At 38.3% G+C, this 14,127-nt stretch overlaps 1 protein-coding gene across 2 annotated transcripts in view; it reads left to right on the top strand.

The window, feature by feature from the left end:
• The window catches only part of PPP3CA (protein phosphatase 3 catalytic subunit alpha), a 329,583-nt gene that overhangs the window by 220,436 nt on the left and 95,020 nt on the right, over positions 1-14,127 (top strand). The window lies entirely within an intron of this gene.

Raw genomic sequence — 14,127 nt, forward strand, 5'->3', positions numbered from 1 at the left:
CTATGTGCTTGAGAAACCTGTTTTTCAAACAAAATCAATGCATTTTATTTTCTGCTACATAATCTGTGTTAAGAGTTACGACTTTCTAACTTTAAATGATAAATAGATAGCCTTATAACAGTTTGTGATATTATAAAATATCTTCAAGCACCTACTACATAAGAATATGGTGTTAGACAGTCTGAATTAGCAATTTTTAATGATAATTCATGATATTTTTCATGCTACTAAGAGCATTATAAATGTTATTTACTTCTAAACAATTGTGCTGATAATTCTCAATTGTTATCTATTTCTCATAAAGACCTCCGCTAATACATCTTATTTATATACTATATGCATTTTCCAAGTATTTACTTGCATTTTTATATCTATTTAGTCCTGTTCCATATGTCTGCTTAGTCGCTCAGTAGTGTCTGACTCTTTGCAACCCCACGGACTGTAGCCCCCCAGGTTCTTTTGTCCGTGGGGAATCTCCAGGCAAGAATAGTGGAGTGGGTTGCCATGCCCTCCTATTCCTCATTCAAGTTTCTCTATTTTTTGCTTAAATAGCTTATTTAGAATTTAACAATTTCTCTAATATGTGCTCATGGTTTCAAAGATATACAATTACAGCGTTCTCAATAGAAATATTTTTAAACTGCCAATATCTGAAAATCCACTTTTCCATCCCTTTTAAAAATATAATAGGAAACCTCAACAAGAGACATTTTGAAAATGTATCTTTATCTGTAATGCATTGTATTAGCAAAACAAAATTAGAATCATTACTTTGATAGATTTTTTTTCTTTTTAAAAAGTCTAATGCTATTGTGCTTAAAAAAAATTGTTTTTTAATTTGGAATTTGATATCCTGAGAGAGTCACCAGCTTTATTACACCTTTTAACAGTGAAATATACAAAGTTTAAATAGTTACAGTGAACCTTTCGGAGAAGGCAATGGCAGCCCACTCCAGTACTCTTGCCTGGAAAATCCCATGGATGGTGGAGCCTGGTAGGCTGCAGTCCATGGAGTTGCTAAGAGTCAGGCAAGACTGAGCGACTTCACTTTCACTTTTCACTTTCATGCATTGGAGAAGGAAATGGCAACCCACTCCAGTGTTCTTGCCTGGACAATCCCAGGGACGAGGGAGCCTTGTGGGCTTCTGTCTATGGGGTCACACAGAGTCGGACACGACTGAAGCGACTTAGCAGCATACTTACTTTGATATAGCTATTTAAAAACTATGCATTTAATTTGTGGAGATAGATAATTCAGAAAACATATTCTTTCTTCCTAGCCTTTATTTTTGTCATATATAGCTCAAAGGGAATATTTTTTCCAGTTAAATCTTAAAAACTCTTTAAGACCTGCTTTCTTTTTTAATATCATGATGAGATTTAACTCAGTAATAATACTGCCTGTGATGCGTCCTAGGGAAAAAAAGTTTCTCTTTCACTTATATTTTGGATGAGGGAGTTCAGATAACATTTTAAGAAGAGATAGTTGTTGTCTGCAATAGGCCCCAAAGCAGAGAAATTACTTGCTTGTGTTTATTTCAGGCAGAAACATAGAGCTTAGTAAAATAGAAGACACCAAGTTGTTTACTTGACTAGGTTTTGAAAATATCCCTCTGCCCTCACAGTGATGACTAGAGACGTGTCACAGCTTGAGCAGATAGTTCATTAAGTTTCAGTCTTACAGTTTTTAAATGGATAAATACTAGCTCTTTAATGGCATTGACTTTGATTAACCACTGTGGAAAAAACAGCATAATATATGGTATGCGATCTGAACCCATAAATTGCTTTGTGTGTGTATATGTGTGTTTTGTAGGGTATGCGTGAAATGTGGGAGAGTACTGGGGGAAAATGTGGCGATTGTAACAAATGAATTGAGTGTATTACACTTTTGAAAGAATAGCTCTTGGAAAGAATCCAGATTGGTCCAATTTCAAGTAGCAAAGGTAATAATATCTGTGAATTACCTGTATGCCAACATTCTTGTATTGTATTTCAATGGACTCAGCTTTTTCTTCTCAGTGTAATAGGAACTCTGTGTCTTTTTTTAGTTAGTGGCCTTTGATATTCTCAGATAAAAGGCATCCTTCTGAATTCTTTGATCATACACTGCAGCACGCCAGCAAACTCTCACTCATGGTTATCTTTGAAAAGTACTTGTATTCTTCCAATTCATTTTAAATTATAATAATACTGTGACATTTTTATAGACTATAAATTAAGCCAGAATTTAATTGCATGCTCTGATGAAGAATTAAGGAAATGGGAAATTATTGGCCAGAAAAACCCTAAACTCTAGATTCAGCAGCATAACAATTTTTGACTATTCACTGCATTTATTTAAAGGAAGAGAATCCCATGGGGATAGCCTCAACATTGGGAGAAATCTGGGTTCAATCGCAGCTCTGCTACTTAGGAACTCTGACCTGAGCCAATTACTTAACCTTTCTCTGCTTTAGTCTCCTAACCTGAATGGTGGGCATAAAAATAGTACCTTTTTCTTAGAAGAATGTTGTCCAAATTAAATAAAATACTCATTGAAAAGCAACAGTGCTTTGCAGATAGTAAATACATTGTAAACTGTGGGCTCTCCTCTGATTTTGATTCCTATACTATCATGCTACTTAGGTCATCCTTTGTAAACTGAGGGTAATGCTGACCTTCAGGATTGCTGTGAGAATTATGAATGATATGAAAATCACCTAGCAGATTGCCTGACATGCAGAAACACGTGCCCACAGGCAGCTGTACTGCAGAGTTCCTACCCAATTTCAGTTACTCTTTGCAGTGATTTTGGATACATCACAGAAAACAGATTTTATGCCCTTAGGAAGTTTGTAGAGTGGTAGTGCCTAAAAGGACTTCCCAGGTGGCTTCGTGGTAAAAAATCTGCTTGCAATGCAAGAGACGTGGATTCGATCCTTGAGTCAGGAAGATCCTTTGGAGATGGAAATTGCAACCCACTCCAGTATACTTGCCTGAAGAGTCCCATGGACAGAGAAACCTGGCGGGCTACAGTCCATGGGGTCCCAGAAGACATGACTTAGTGACTAAACAACAAGTGCCTAAAAACACGGGAAATAGATATAGGTAGTTGAGAACATCCCAGCCTTAAACATGAATGAAGAAAAACTTAATGAATTTGAATGCTTCTAAATTTAGGTCCTTGACACTTAGATCTGGACTATGCTGAAATTTACCTTGAAAACGTCTGTGAATGAAGTGTTTATCCAACTAAATAAAATGTGAGATAGTTCAAAAGGAGATGATTGACATATTTAACACCATAGCTTGCAAGCAAAGTGTTTTTGTATAGTCATTAAAGCCAGGACCTTCACAGATTTTTTTATAGTTTACAGCAATGTGTGAATTTCAGAGAAGTAGCATGATATTACTTTTTAAATATTCTATGATTTTTCCACTTATCTACATTGACATTTCTAAAGTATGTATAAATGATACATGTTTTCTGATAACATTTATTGTTAAGTTTACAGTTAAGGTAAGAGAAATAGTTAACTAATTCAGAAATTTGAATTCCTTAAATAAGATTTTTTTCTAGGATACTACATATACAGCAGTGTTTTTCAAAATATGTATCACAAGCCATAAGACATGAAAGCAGTTTATTGTTATCAATAACAGTATTTTTAAAGTTTAATGCAAAAACCTAGAATAAGAAAGAGCATATCAGAGTTTGTCATGCTAAATAAGAAGTATCTATAAGATTGTTATTTATTTGTGTATATGTATATTTGTAATGCCTCATGATGTAAATTTTCCAACTTTGGCTTGTGATCAAATAATTTTTGAAAACACTTCCTACAGCACAAAACCTTGTACAGACTTTGCATTGTTCAGAGAAATATATCATAGGCAATACCATGAAAGAGGTTTCCTTAAGCATGATTGTAAACCTCAGAGAAGTAGATTAAAGTGGACTGAATAGAATATGCATTCTTCTGTTCAGTTGGGAACTATTTATTGAACATTTAAATTTCTAGGATCCACAGTCACAGAATTGATAAATATGTAGCCTCTGCCCTAAATGGTATCAGAATTTACTAGTGTTCTAGATACTGAAGTAAATCTATTATGAAACATATGGTAGTGTAAAATAAAAACTATTTGCAAAGGTTAGAGGCTGCCAAGTGAGTAACTCTGGGTATAGTTCAAGAGACATTGGTTCTGATGTATGTGTTAAAAAACAAATAGTTTATCTGGCACATAGGTTTAGAGAGGGCATTCTGTACATAGGAATAATGTGGTCCAAGGAGCAGAGACATGTTTCACCTTGGAATGTTTGGAAAACTACTAGAGCTGAAGGCAGATATCAAGAGAGACTAAAGAGTTTGGAAGGGAGACATCTCATACACTACAAATAAGTAGTTCAAACTTCATTGTGTACAGACACTCCAAAGCATGTTTTGTAAGGAAAATGTTTGCTCCTATGTGGTGTTACTATTATGTTTTATTTATCTGGACATCACTCTGAAGCTAGCACTGGAGGGAGAAATGTTGAAGGCAGAAAGACCGACTAAAATGTCATCAACGTGGTCCAGACAAGAAGCTAAGTCAAGACAGAGGAAGTAATGGCAGCGGTAGAAAGGATGAGATTTAATTAAATATTTAAGACTCGATATGAAGAAGGAAGTGATTGAGGGGACCTTCCTGGTGGCCCAGTGGTTAAGAATCTGCCTTCCAAGGCAGGGGACAAGGGTTTGATCCCTGATCAAGGAACTAACATCCCACATGCTTCAGGGCAGCTAAGCCCGTGCACCACAGCTAGAGAGAAGCCCACACATGGCCAGGAAAGATCATTTGTGCCACAGCTAAGACCCAATGCAGCCAAAAATAAATGAAGAATAAAATATTTTTTAAAAAGTAGGAAGTTATGGGTAGAAAGAGAAATCTAGGATGATTTTCAGCTTTCTGGTTTATGCCACTGGATAGATGGTGAATATCTCTGTAGAACAGGTTTCAGTGAGAAGACAGTGGATTCATTGTAGACAGGTTGAATGTATCTTCTGAAAGACCTAAGCAGACTCACCCAGTAAGCTGCTCTGTTTGCATTTCTCAAGAGTTCAGTGGAGAGGCCCTGATTAGAGTTGCCACTCCAGAGTTATCATTATGTTGTTGTTGTTGTTTAGTCGTGAAAGTGAAAGTGAAGTCGCTCAGTCCTGTCCGACTCTTTGTGACCCCATAGACTGTAGCCTATCAGGCTCCTCTGTCCATGGGATTTTCCAGGCAAGAGTACTGGAGTGGATCACCATTTCCTTCTCCAGGGGATCTTCCCAACCCAGGGCTCGAACCCAGGTCTCCCGCATTGTAGACAGACGCTTTACTGTCTGAGCCACCAGGGAAGTCTTAAGTCATGTCCAACTCTTTTGTGATCCAACGGACTGCAGCACACTAGCCACCTCTGTCCATGGAATTTTCCAGGCAAGAATACTGGAGTGGGTTGCCATGTCCATCTCCAGAGGATCTTCCCCGTCCAGGAATGGAACCTGTGTCTCCTGTGCTGGCAGGTGGATCTTTACCACTGAGTCGCCTGGGAAGCCCTGGCATTGGTAAAATGAAAATGAATTCTGGTAGAGAGGTAATGACAAAGCTGGGGAAAATGCATCCACTTAAGGAACAATGAAAGGAAAAGGACCACAGGGAAGCCTGAGAAGTTATAGCCAGAAGATTAAGCAGAGAATGACTACCGTCTGAATGTTTGGGTCCCTCACTCCTGGCCCAGATTTCATAGTTGAAGCCTAATCCTCAATGTGATGGTATTTGGAGGTGGAGCTGTTGGGAGGTACGGGCCTCATGAATGGAATTAGTGTCTTTATAAAAGAGATGTCAGAGAGCCGACTTGCTGCTACTGTTGTGTGAGGAAACAGCAGGAAGATGCAAGGAGCCGATTGGATTTATCCCTCACAAGACACCAAATCTGCCAGTGACTTGAGTCTTCCAGTGCCTTGACGTTGGACTTGCCAGCCTCCAGAAGTGTGAGAAGTAAAGTGCTGTTGGATAAGTTAGTCTGACTTTGGTATTCTGTTGTAGCATCCCATGTGAACTAAGATGGAAACCGCAAAGAGGGGATAGTGTTAGTGGAAGCTGAGGAAAAGGGAACTGGAGAATGCTTGCAGGGCTTGAGAGTTAGGGAGTAACTGGTGCTTTCTGTCCATAGAAAGGGAGCAGAGTGGCTGGGACAAAGACATTCCTGATCGTGTGAGTGGAGATTGAATAGAGGGCGGAGGGAGAGAAGGCACCCAGGGTCGATCACTCATGCAGGTAGCTTGACGGAGAAGAAAAGCATGTGAGTAGCATGAGATTACAGTCAAGCAAAGAGTTTTTCACCATGGAAGATACTCAGCTGTTTCTAAGTAAAGGGGAAGAAGCCAGTAGGAAAGTCAGAAATATATGTCCTTGTTGTTGTAGTCGCTAAGTCATGTCCTACTCTTTTGTGACCCCATGGACTGTAGCCCATCAGGCTCCTCTGTCCATGGGATTTCCCAGGCAAGAATATTGAAGTGGGTTGCCGTTTCCTTCTCCAGCGGTTCTTTTTGACCCGGGGATCAAACCCATATCTCCTGTGTTGGCAGGCAGATTCTTTTCCACTGATATGAGACAGAGTAAATAACTGATGATAGAGCATGATCCTTGAGAAGCCTCTTGAAGGAGTAGCTGTGAAAGACAAGTGACCAGAGGCAACGTAGAAAGGACGGCAAGATCAGTGTTGGGGTCAAGACATGCAGCCAAAGGGATCTTGCACAGCCCAGTTCCAGGGGTTTCCGTGCCTCCTCCATCGTGTATCATGGCCACCCTGCCTGAAGCTTTTTCTAGTGTAAATTCCCTTATCTGACTGTGTTATAAAAGTTCTTCTTAAAGATGTTTGCCCTTTTTTTGTTGTTTTTTCATCAAAAATCCACAAAAAGTAAACACTAAGAGGGTGTGGAGAAAAGGGGACCCTCCTACACTGTTGGTGGAAATATAAATTGGCACAGCCACTATGGAGAGCAGTGTGGAGGTTCCTTAAAAAGTTAAAAATAGAGTTGCTATATGATCCAGCAATTCTACTCCTGGGCTTATATCCAGAAAAAATGAAAACACTAATTTGCAAAGATACATACATCCCAGTGTTCATAGCAGCACTGTTTACAATAGCCTAGGCATGGAAGTGTCCATTAACAGACGAATGTATAAAGAATATGTAGTATATATGTATTGATACAATGAACTATTACCCATTCATAAAAAGGAATAAAATAATGCCATTTGCAGCAACATTGTTGGACCTAGAGATTGTCATATTGAGTGAAGTAAGTCAGACAAGGACAAATATCATATGATATCACTTATCTGTGGAATCTAAAAAATGATACAAATGAACTTATCTACAAAAGATAAACGGACTCACAGACATAGCACACAAATCTATGTCTACCAGAGGAAAGGAGGTGTAAATGAGGAGTTTGGGGTTAGCAGGTACACTCTACTGTATATAAAATAGATAAATAACAAGGATTACTGTGTAGCACAGGGAGCTGTATTCAATATCTTGTAACAACCTATAATGGAAACAATCTGAAATATATATCTGTTTAACTGAATCAACTTTCTGTCTGCTTGAAACATTGTAAATCAAGTGTACTTCAATTCTTTAAAGGTATTTTGCTTAGTTTTTTAAAAGGGGCTAAAAGGAGGGATTGCGAAACTTGAAGTTATGAATGTACATAGCTCTGTACAGTGCTGGCTCTGTGGTGGACACTCAATGCGTGACAGGTATAATGACCATTATTGCTGTTGCTGTATGTGTTCAAACTATTCTTAGTTTTCTCCTTTCTCTTTGTCTTAAATGTTCAGATGACATCACTCTTCCCCATCATTTCTAATTCACTGACCACCTCCATACTGTAAGTGAAAATCAGCTAGAGAGTAATAGTTATTCTAACTATTTGCTCAAACTCTCTGCAGTGAAATTTACAGCAAGTCAAAATTAGGCCCGTACTTCATCAGGTAGATGACGCCTCCCATTTCTGGTATATTTTGCTTCTCTGTTGATTTTGTGATTTGTGTCTTGAATGTAATATCCATTTTATTTACCTTCCCAGATAATTTATAGCTAACTCCAGTAATTTCTATTTTTTGAAATTTTTGGTTTTCCCACCCCTACCCCTACCCACCCCCACCATCTAAAATGAGTAACATGTATTGCTTGCTCTTTCATATCATCTTCCATTGGCATGCTAACATTAAGTATCATTGTACCACAGTTTATGAAATCTATGAGATTATATTTGCTACTTTGTATTATAACTGCAAATCTAGCCTTTGTGTTGCTCATCTCCTACATTCCTTTGTTCATTCAAGAACATTTTGAGCAACATATTGAAATACAGCGGTAAACAGAGCCAAGTGTCTGTTCCCTGGGAACTGTTTTCTAGTCAAACCAGTTTAAAGAATATATAACATATAAGGCTGTGACAAGTGCCATGCAGGAAGCTAAAGAAGGAATGTGGCCAGTAGGGAATGCGAGGGAAAGGTGACCCATCAGCAGGATATAAGTAAAGAGAAGAGAGGAGCATCTGTTTAGGAAAGAATTCTCCAGGTAGAAGAACAGCAAGTGCAGGGGTCCTGTGGTGGGAGTTGGCTTGCTGTGCTTAGGAAAGCAAGGCCGGGATAGCTGAAGCAGCTTGGTATCCAGGAGAAAGGGAAGCTGAGGTTAGAGGAGCTGGGAGCCCAGAACATTCAGGGCCTTGGCTTTTGTTCAGTTCAGATAGGACGCCACAGGGTTTTCAGCAGAGAAGTAGAATATTGGTCGTAAGACATCTTGAGAGTTTCTACCCCACCATGTTTTAGCCTCTTTTCTGAATCATGAACTGCTGATCAAAATTGCTCACTGTTCTATGAAACTGTTGTACTAGGAAATGGTATGCCAAACATAGATAGGTTAAGGTCAAATCCCTGTCTACCCACTTCAGTTCATTTCATGCGAGTAGAATGCTAGAAACGGATGGTATCATTTCTGTTAAATTTAATCACATGTTTTAGGAAATATGTCTGTTAATAGAGAGCCAGACCCATAACTCCAGTGCTCTTGACTCTTAACTGGTACACCCTGGGAATTGCAGACCATCTACATAATAATTCTGGCATCATGTCTTTTTTTGTCCCTAATAAAGTGTTTATGTGCTGGTCACAGGTACGTCTTTTACCCAAAGTAACTTTAAAAGAAAAGTCACTTGAATTTTTTTCTTCCCAAATAAAATCACAAATTAGAGTTCATTTTTCCATGTTATTCTGAACCACATAGTTAATGCCTCTTATCCAGAGAAGATTGTGCTGAAAAGGGGAAGAAGAGGGAAAAGAAAGGTGTTCCCAGTGTCTAATAGTTCATGATTAATGTCCTAAGAACCAGCAAGGAGACTTGTCCCAGCTGCCAACATGTACCTGTCGTTAACGTGACTGGGTATCTGCGTGGAGCATGGTATTTGTCTGCTCAGATCTATGTCTTGAAAGTATAGTATTTTGCAAATGAGAATATTATCAAGTCGTTAGTACTCAGTTCTGCACTTAGTACTCAGCATAGCTATACACTGCAATCAAAGTTTGAAAGCTGAATTGCAAAGAAGAAATATAGCACTGAGTTCCACATCACTGAAGATAAATGAACATTTTTATAAGTAATCTCCTTCAGCAAACTGAGATAGAATGTATTGAATAATTATTACCTTTTTAAAAACTTATGTAGATAAATAAATGAACAGCTTGAAATGGTGAATTCTTACTTTCATCTTTCACTTCTAGTCAGAAAGCTGTTAGTAAAATATGAAAGTACTATACAAAATTCATTGGAAAAGCAATGCAGAAGACATTAATTTATAACAAAAGCCTAGGATTATATAGTAGTGTCATTTTTGCCAGAAGGCTTAAAAATACCGAAAGAGAAAATGGAAATTTAAAGACTACAGAATTCATTGTGTTGTCCTATTTATGTTAGTATATCTTTTCAAGTAGTAGGAGTTGAAACAAAGTTTAATTCAAAGCCAGCAGAAAACAGAAATTTCTCAAAGCCCCTTATTTTATTTGTTCAGTATTTATAAGACAAATACAAGCAAAACTCCAAAGCTCTGCTTTGGGTGAGAATCCATTTAACTTTGCATCAGGACTCTATTCAGGTTCACTTCTTTTTGGTTTATACCTAAACCGGTTATACATTTGCCATGTTCTTTGTAGGGTTCAAGCAAAATATTATTGAGCTCCCGCAGTGGGCAAATACCAGACATAATATTGGATTCTGTAGAGAACTCAGACAGGCTGTCTTTGTCCTCTAATTGCCTCATCAAATTTGGAATATATGAACATTACTGTACTAGGAGTTTAGAGTCCTAGACCTGACTCTGTCATTAACCAGCCAGGTCACCTTTAGCTAGTCATTTAAACCAAAGAGTTACTTTCCACTTTTATAAAATACTTAAATTTACTGTTCTTTGAAAATGTCTTTCATATGTCAGATTTTCATATTATTTTCCTATCATTCATATTATCATTTCTTTTAATTTTACTTTTATGTCATAATATGAAATTATTAACTGTATAAAGTTACATATGTAACCTTATTAGATATACAACCTTATAACTATGTGTAAAGTTATATATGTATATATGTACATAACCTTCTGTGTAGCTATATATAAACACATATGTATTTCTTACAAATACAGACTGAGTAGTAGAAAGAACAAGCCTGATAAGGCTCAAGACAAGTGAAAATGCAGAGTAGAATGCTTTTGTTAAAATAATAGTTACCATTTATATACATTAACTGTATGTCAGATAGGGTCAGGGTGATTAAATATAGTATTATCCAACAAACTAATGAGTAGATATCTCATATCCCCATTTTAGAGATGAGAACTCTGAAATCCACTGGGGTTTGGTTACTTGTCCGAAAGTTACGAATGTAATGGCAGTAGAGACAAGATTCCAATCGTGTAATCAGTGCTAAAGCTCACATGCTTGACTATAATGCCAACTTCTTCTCAATGCAGTTGACTGGAGGTGAGGCTGGAGAGGAGAGATAGAACCAGATTGTATTGAGAAGTGAGGATATGGTGGTGCCATGATAGGGAATTTGGATTTTGTCATTTAGACAAAAGGCAACCATTGATTATATCTGCCCAGAGAAGTGACACGGTGAAAGCAATGCTGTTAAGATCTCAACTTGACAGAGGTGGAAATATAATTGCTCATTTATTAATGATCTGTTTTACATAGCACAGAATAATGAAGCCAAAGTCCTTGCTGGTTTGAGTTTTTTATTTTATTTTTTTTCTTTGAGGACTGACAGCTGTGAGTTATAATGAGCTTCCCAGATTTATCCATGCCTCCTCTCAGCCCATGGAGAGTAGTAAATTGCTCTCATTCTCATGACACATTTAGATCAGGAGAAGCAGTAGGGAGAGGGGTGTGGAGCTACATCAACTAATTAAAACTAATGTGGGATGATGAGCCTCCAAAAAGAAGATCAGCAATGACGGAAAGAAAAAATAGCACCCAGGCAGGCATCTCAGCCAGAGATGGTGTGACTCAGCTCTTCCCCTGGGCTTCTGCCTACCCAGCTCTGGGGAGCCCTGGTCTCTGCTTTGGTTCAGTGGGGAAGGGAGGCTGGCATTGAGGTGGTCAGTCCACAAAGAGCTGTGGAGGTGACACACCCGGGAGATCGCAGACACGTGTGTGTGTCTCACCTCATCTGGCCATGATGCCTTGGAACTGCGAACCATTCCTCAGATCAGGGCCAGTCTGCTTTGTGATTCCGTATTTAAGGTGTTCTTCTGGTTGCATTTCAAGGCATGATAGTCACATCTGCACCCCTTCTCACATCTTGCCTTTTTAATTGCTATGGGAAGTTCAAAAAGTAATTTAGCAGTAGTCTGCCCTAGATAATACTAGAAAATCCCTTCTGTAATGTGCCTGGCAGCCTCTATTCCACTAAACTTTTATTGAGTCCTTCTTTTATGTAGACACAGGGGTACGTGTTAAGACATAAACTCCCTGACCATTGAGAAAGACTACAGTACAGTAATCAAACAGTACTGTATTTCACCAATTCTAAAATGCAGTCTTTTCATATTCTTACTTCTCTGAAATTTACCTCCCATCTCTCAATCACTAGGCAAACAATAGTCATGATAGAGTTGTCATTACCTGTTCAGGTATGGACTTGGTCAGAACTGTTCATATTGTTTTCTCTGAGTTACTATGTCCATTGTTGGAACCGCATCTGTTGAGTCGAATTGCTGTTTACACTGTCTTCAAAAATATTAGACTTTGAAACTAAATGCTATCATGTAGAAAGGCACAGAAATAGGACATTGAGGTCCATTAATTGGATGGCACCACCGATTGAATGGACATGAAGCTTCAGTGAACTCCGGGAGATGGTGAGGGACAGGGAGGCCTGGTATGCTGCGATCCATGGGGTCGCAAAGAGTCGGACATGACTTAGCAACTGAATAGCAACAATGAGTAGAGAAGAAAATATTCACTATTGGAGGACTGTCTGCACTTTCCTATTTTCACACAAAGCCAAATCACATGATTTATAAGATCTGAGAAATAAAGCTTACCATAACATGCTGAAGCCCAGTTTTCTTACCAACACTGGAGATGAGGATTGCCTATCACACACCCAGCAAGACAGTCCAGAAACAAAATCCTGGTTTTAATACTGGAGTAGTTCATTAGAGACACGGCATTATGAACACTTCTTATAAACATAGATGATGATATTTGGTGAAAAAACATCAATGACTCTGATGTGAAAAAGGTTTCTGATGAGTCAGTCTAAATGGGAGGAAGATTTAGAAATATATTAATCATTATTTCTCTTATGTAGTATGGAACAAAGAGTTTAAGTGACAAGGAAACAGTTTATTTTTTAATTGTTTCATTTAGTAATACACAAAATACTGGTATTTCTTAGAATCAGTGGTATCTTAAGGTCATTGAAATGTCATGGTATCTGACAATCACAGTGCAATATGCTTTTTAATCTTCAGACAGCCCTGCGAGGTGAGATTTTATTCTTTCCATTTTAGAGATGAGAGTATTGAGGTGACTAGCTCAGCATCTTAGAAAATTAATACAGGTGATTCTCAACTCACAAGGATGATTTTTTGTTTACAATGAAAGTGATACGTGTTTGGTAGAAACCATACTTCCGCCTTTGAAATTTGGTCTTTTCCTGAGTTATTGATGTTTATAATACTCTTCTCCTGATGCTGGGCAGTGAACCACAGTTCCCAATCAGCCACCTGATCACATGAGTGGACAGTTGATCCAGTAACAACCATTCTGCAGCAATATAGCCATTCTTTTTTTTTCGCTTTTATATAGTAGTCAGTAAATTACATGAGATACTTAGCACTTTATTGCACAACAGACTTTGTGTTAGATGTTTCCCCAACTGTAGGCTATTGTTAGTGTTCTGAGCATATTAAAGGTAGGTAAGACTAAGCTCTGATGTTTGGCAAATTAGGAGTATTAAATGCATTTTCAGCTGACATTATTTTCAGCTTGTGATGGGTTTATCAGGATGGAACCTGGGCAGAAGTTGAGGAGGATTTGAAAAACTAATAGTTGGTTAATGGTAGCTGCCACTTGAGCCAGGGTTTAAGCTCTTTACCCAAAGTAAGTTACCTTAAATGAAGAGAATCATTAATCAAAATGAAGAAAATTAAGGACTTTCCTTGTGGCCCAGTGGTTGAGACTCCTCACTTTCAGTGCAGGGGACATGGGTTTGGTCTCTTGTTGAGGAACTAAGGTCTTACGTGCTGCACAGAGTCACCAAAAAGAAGAGAATAAAGGCGGGACACAGGGATGTGAAGAATTAGCAATAGCAACTTGGGGACTTCCCTGGCGGTCCAGTGGCTAAGACTCTGCACTTCCATTGCAGGGGGCCCAGGTTTAATCCCTGGTCAGGGTACCAGATCCCACTTGCTACAACTAAGAGTTCACATGCCTTAGCTTTAGATCCTGCATGCCACAACTAAGACCCACATAGCCAAAATTAATTAATTGAAAATTAAATAAAATCTAGTGTTCAAAGTCAGATCTCAGAGGTTTGTTAGGAAA

This window comes from Capra hircus, chromosome 6, assembly GCF_001704415.2.
Source record: "Capra hircus breed San Clemente chromosome 6, ASM170441v1, whole genome shotgun sequence".
Taxonomy (NCBI): domain Eukaryota; kingdom Metazoa; phylum Chordata; class Mammalia; order Artiodactyla; family Bovidae; genus Capra; species Capra hircus.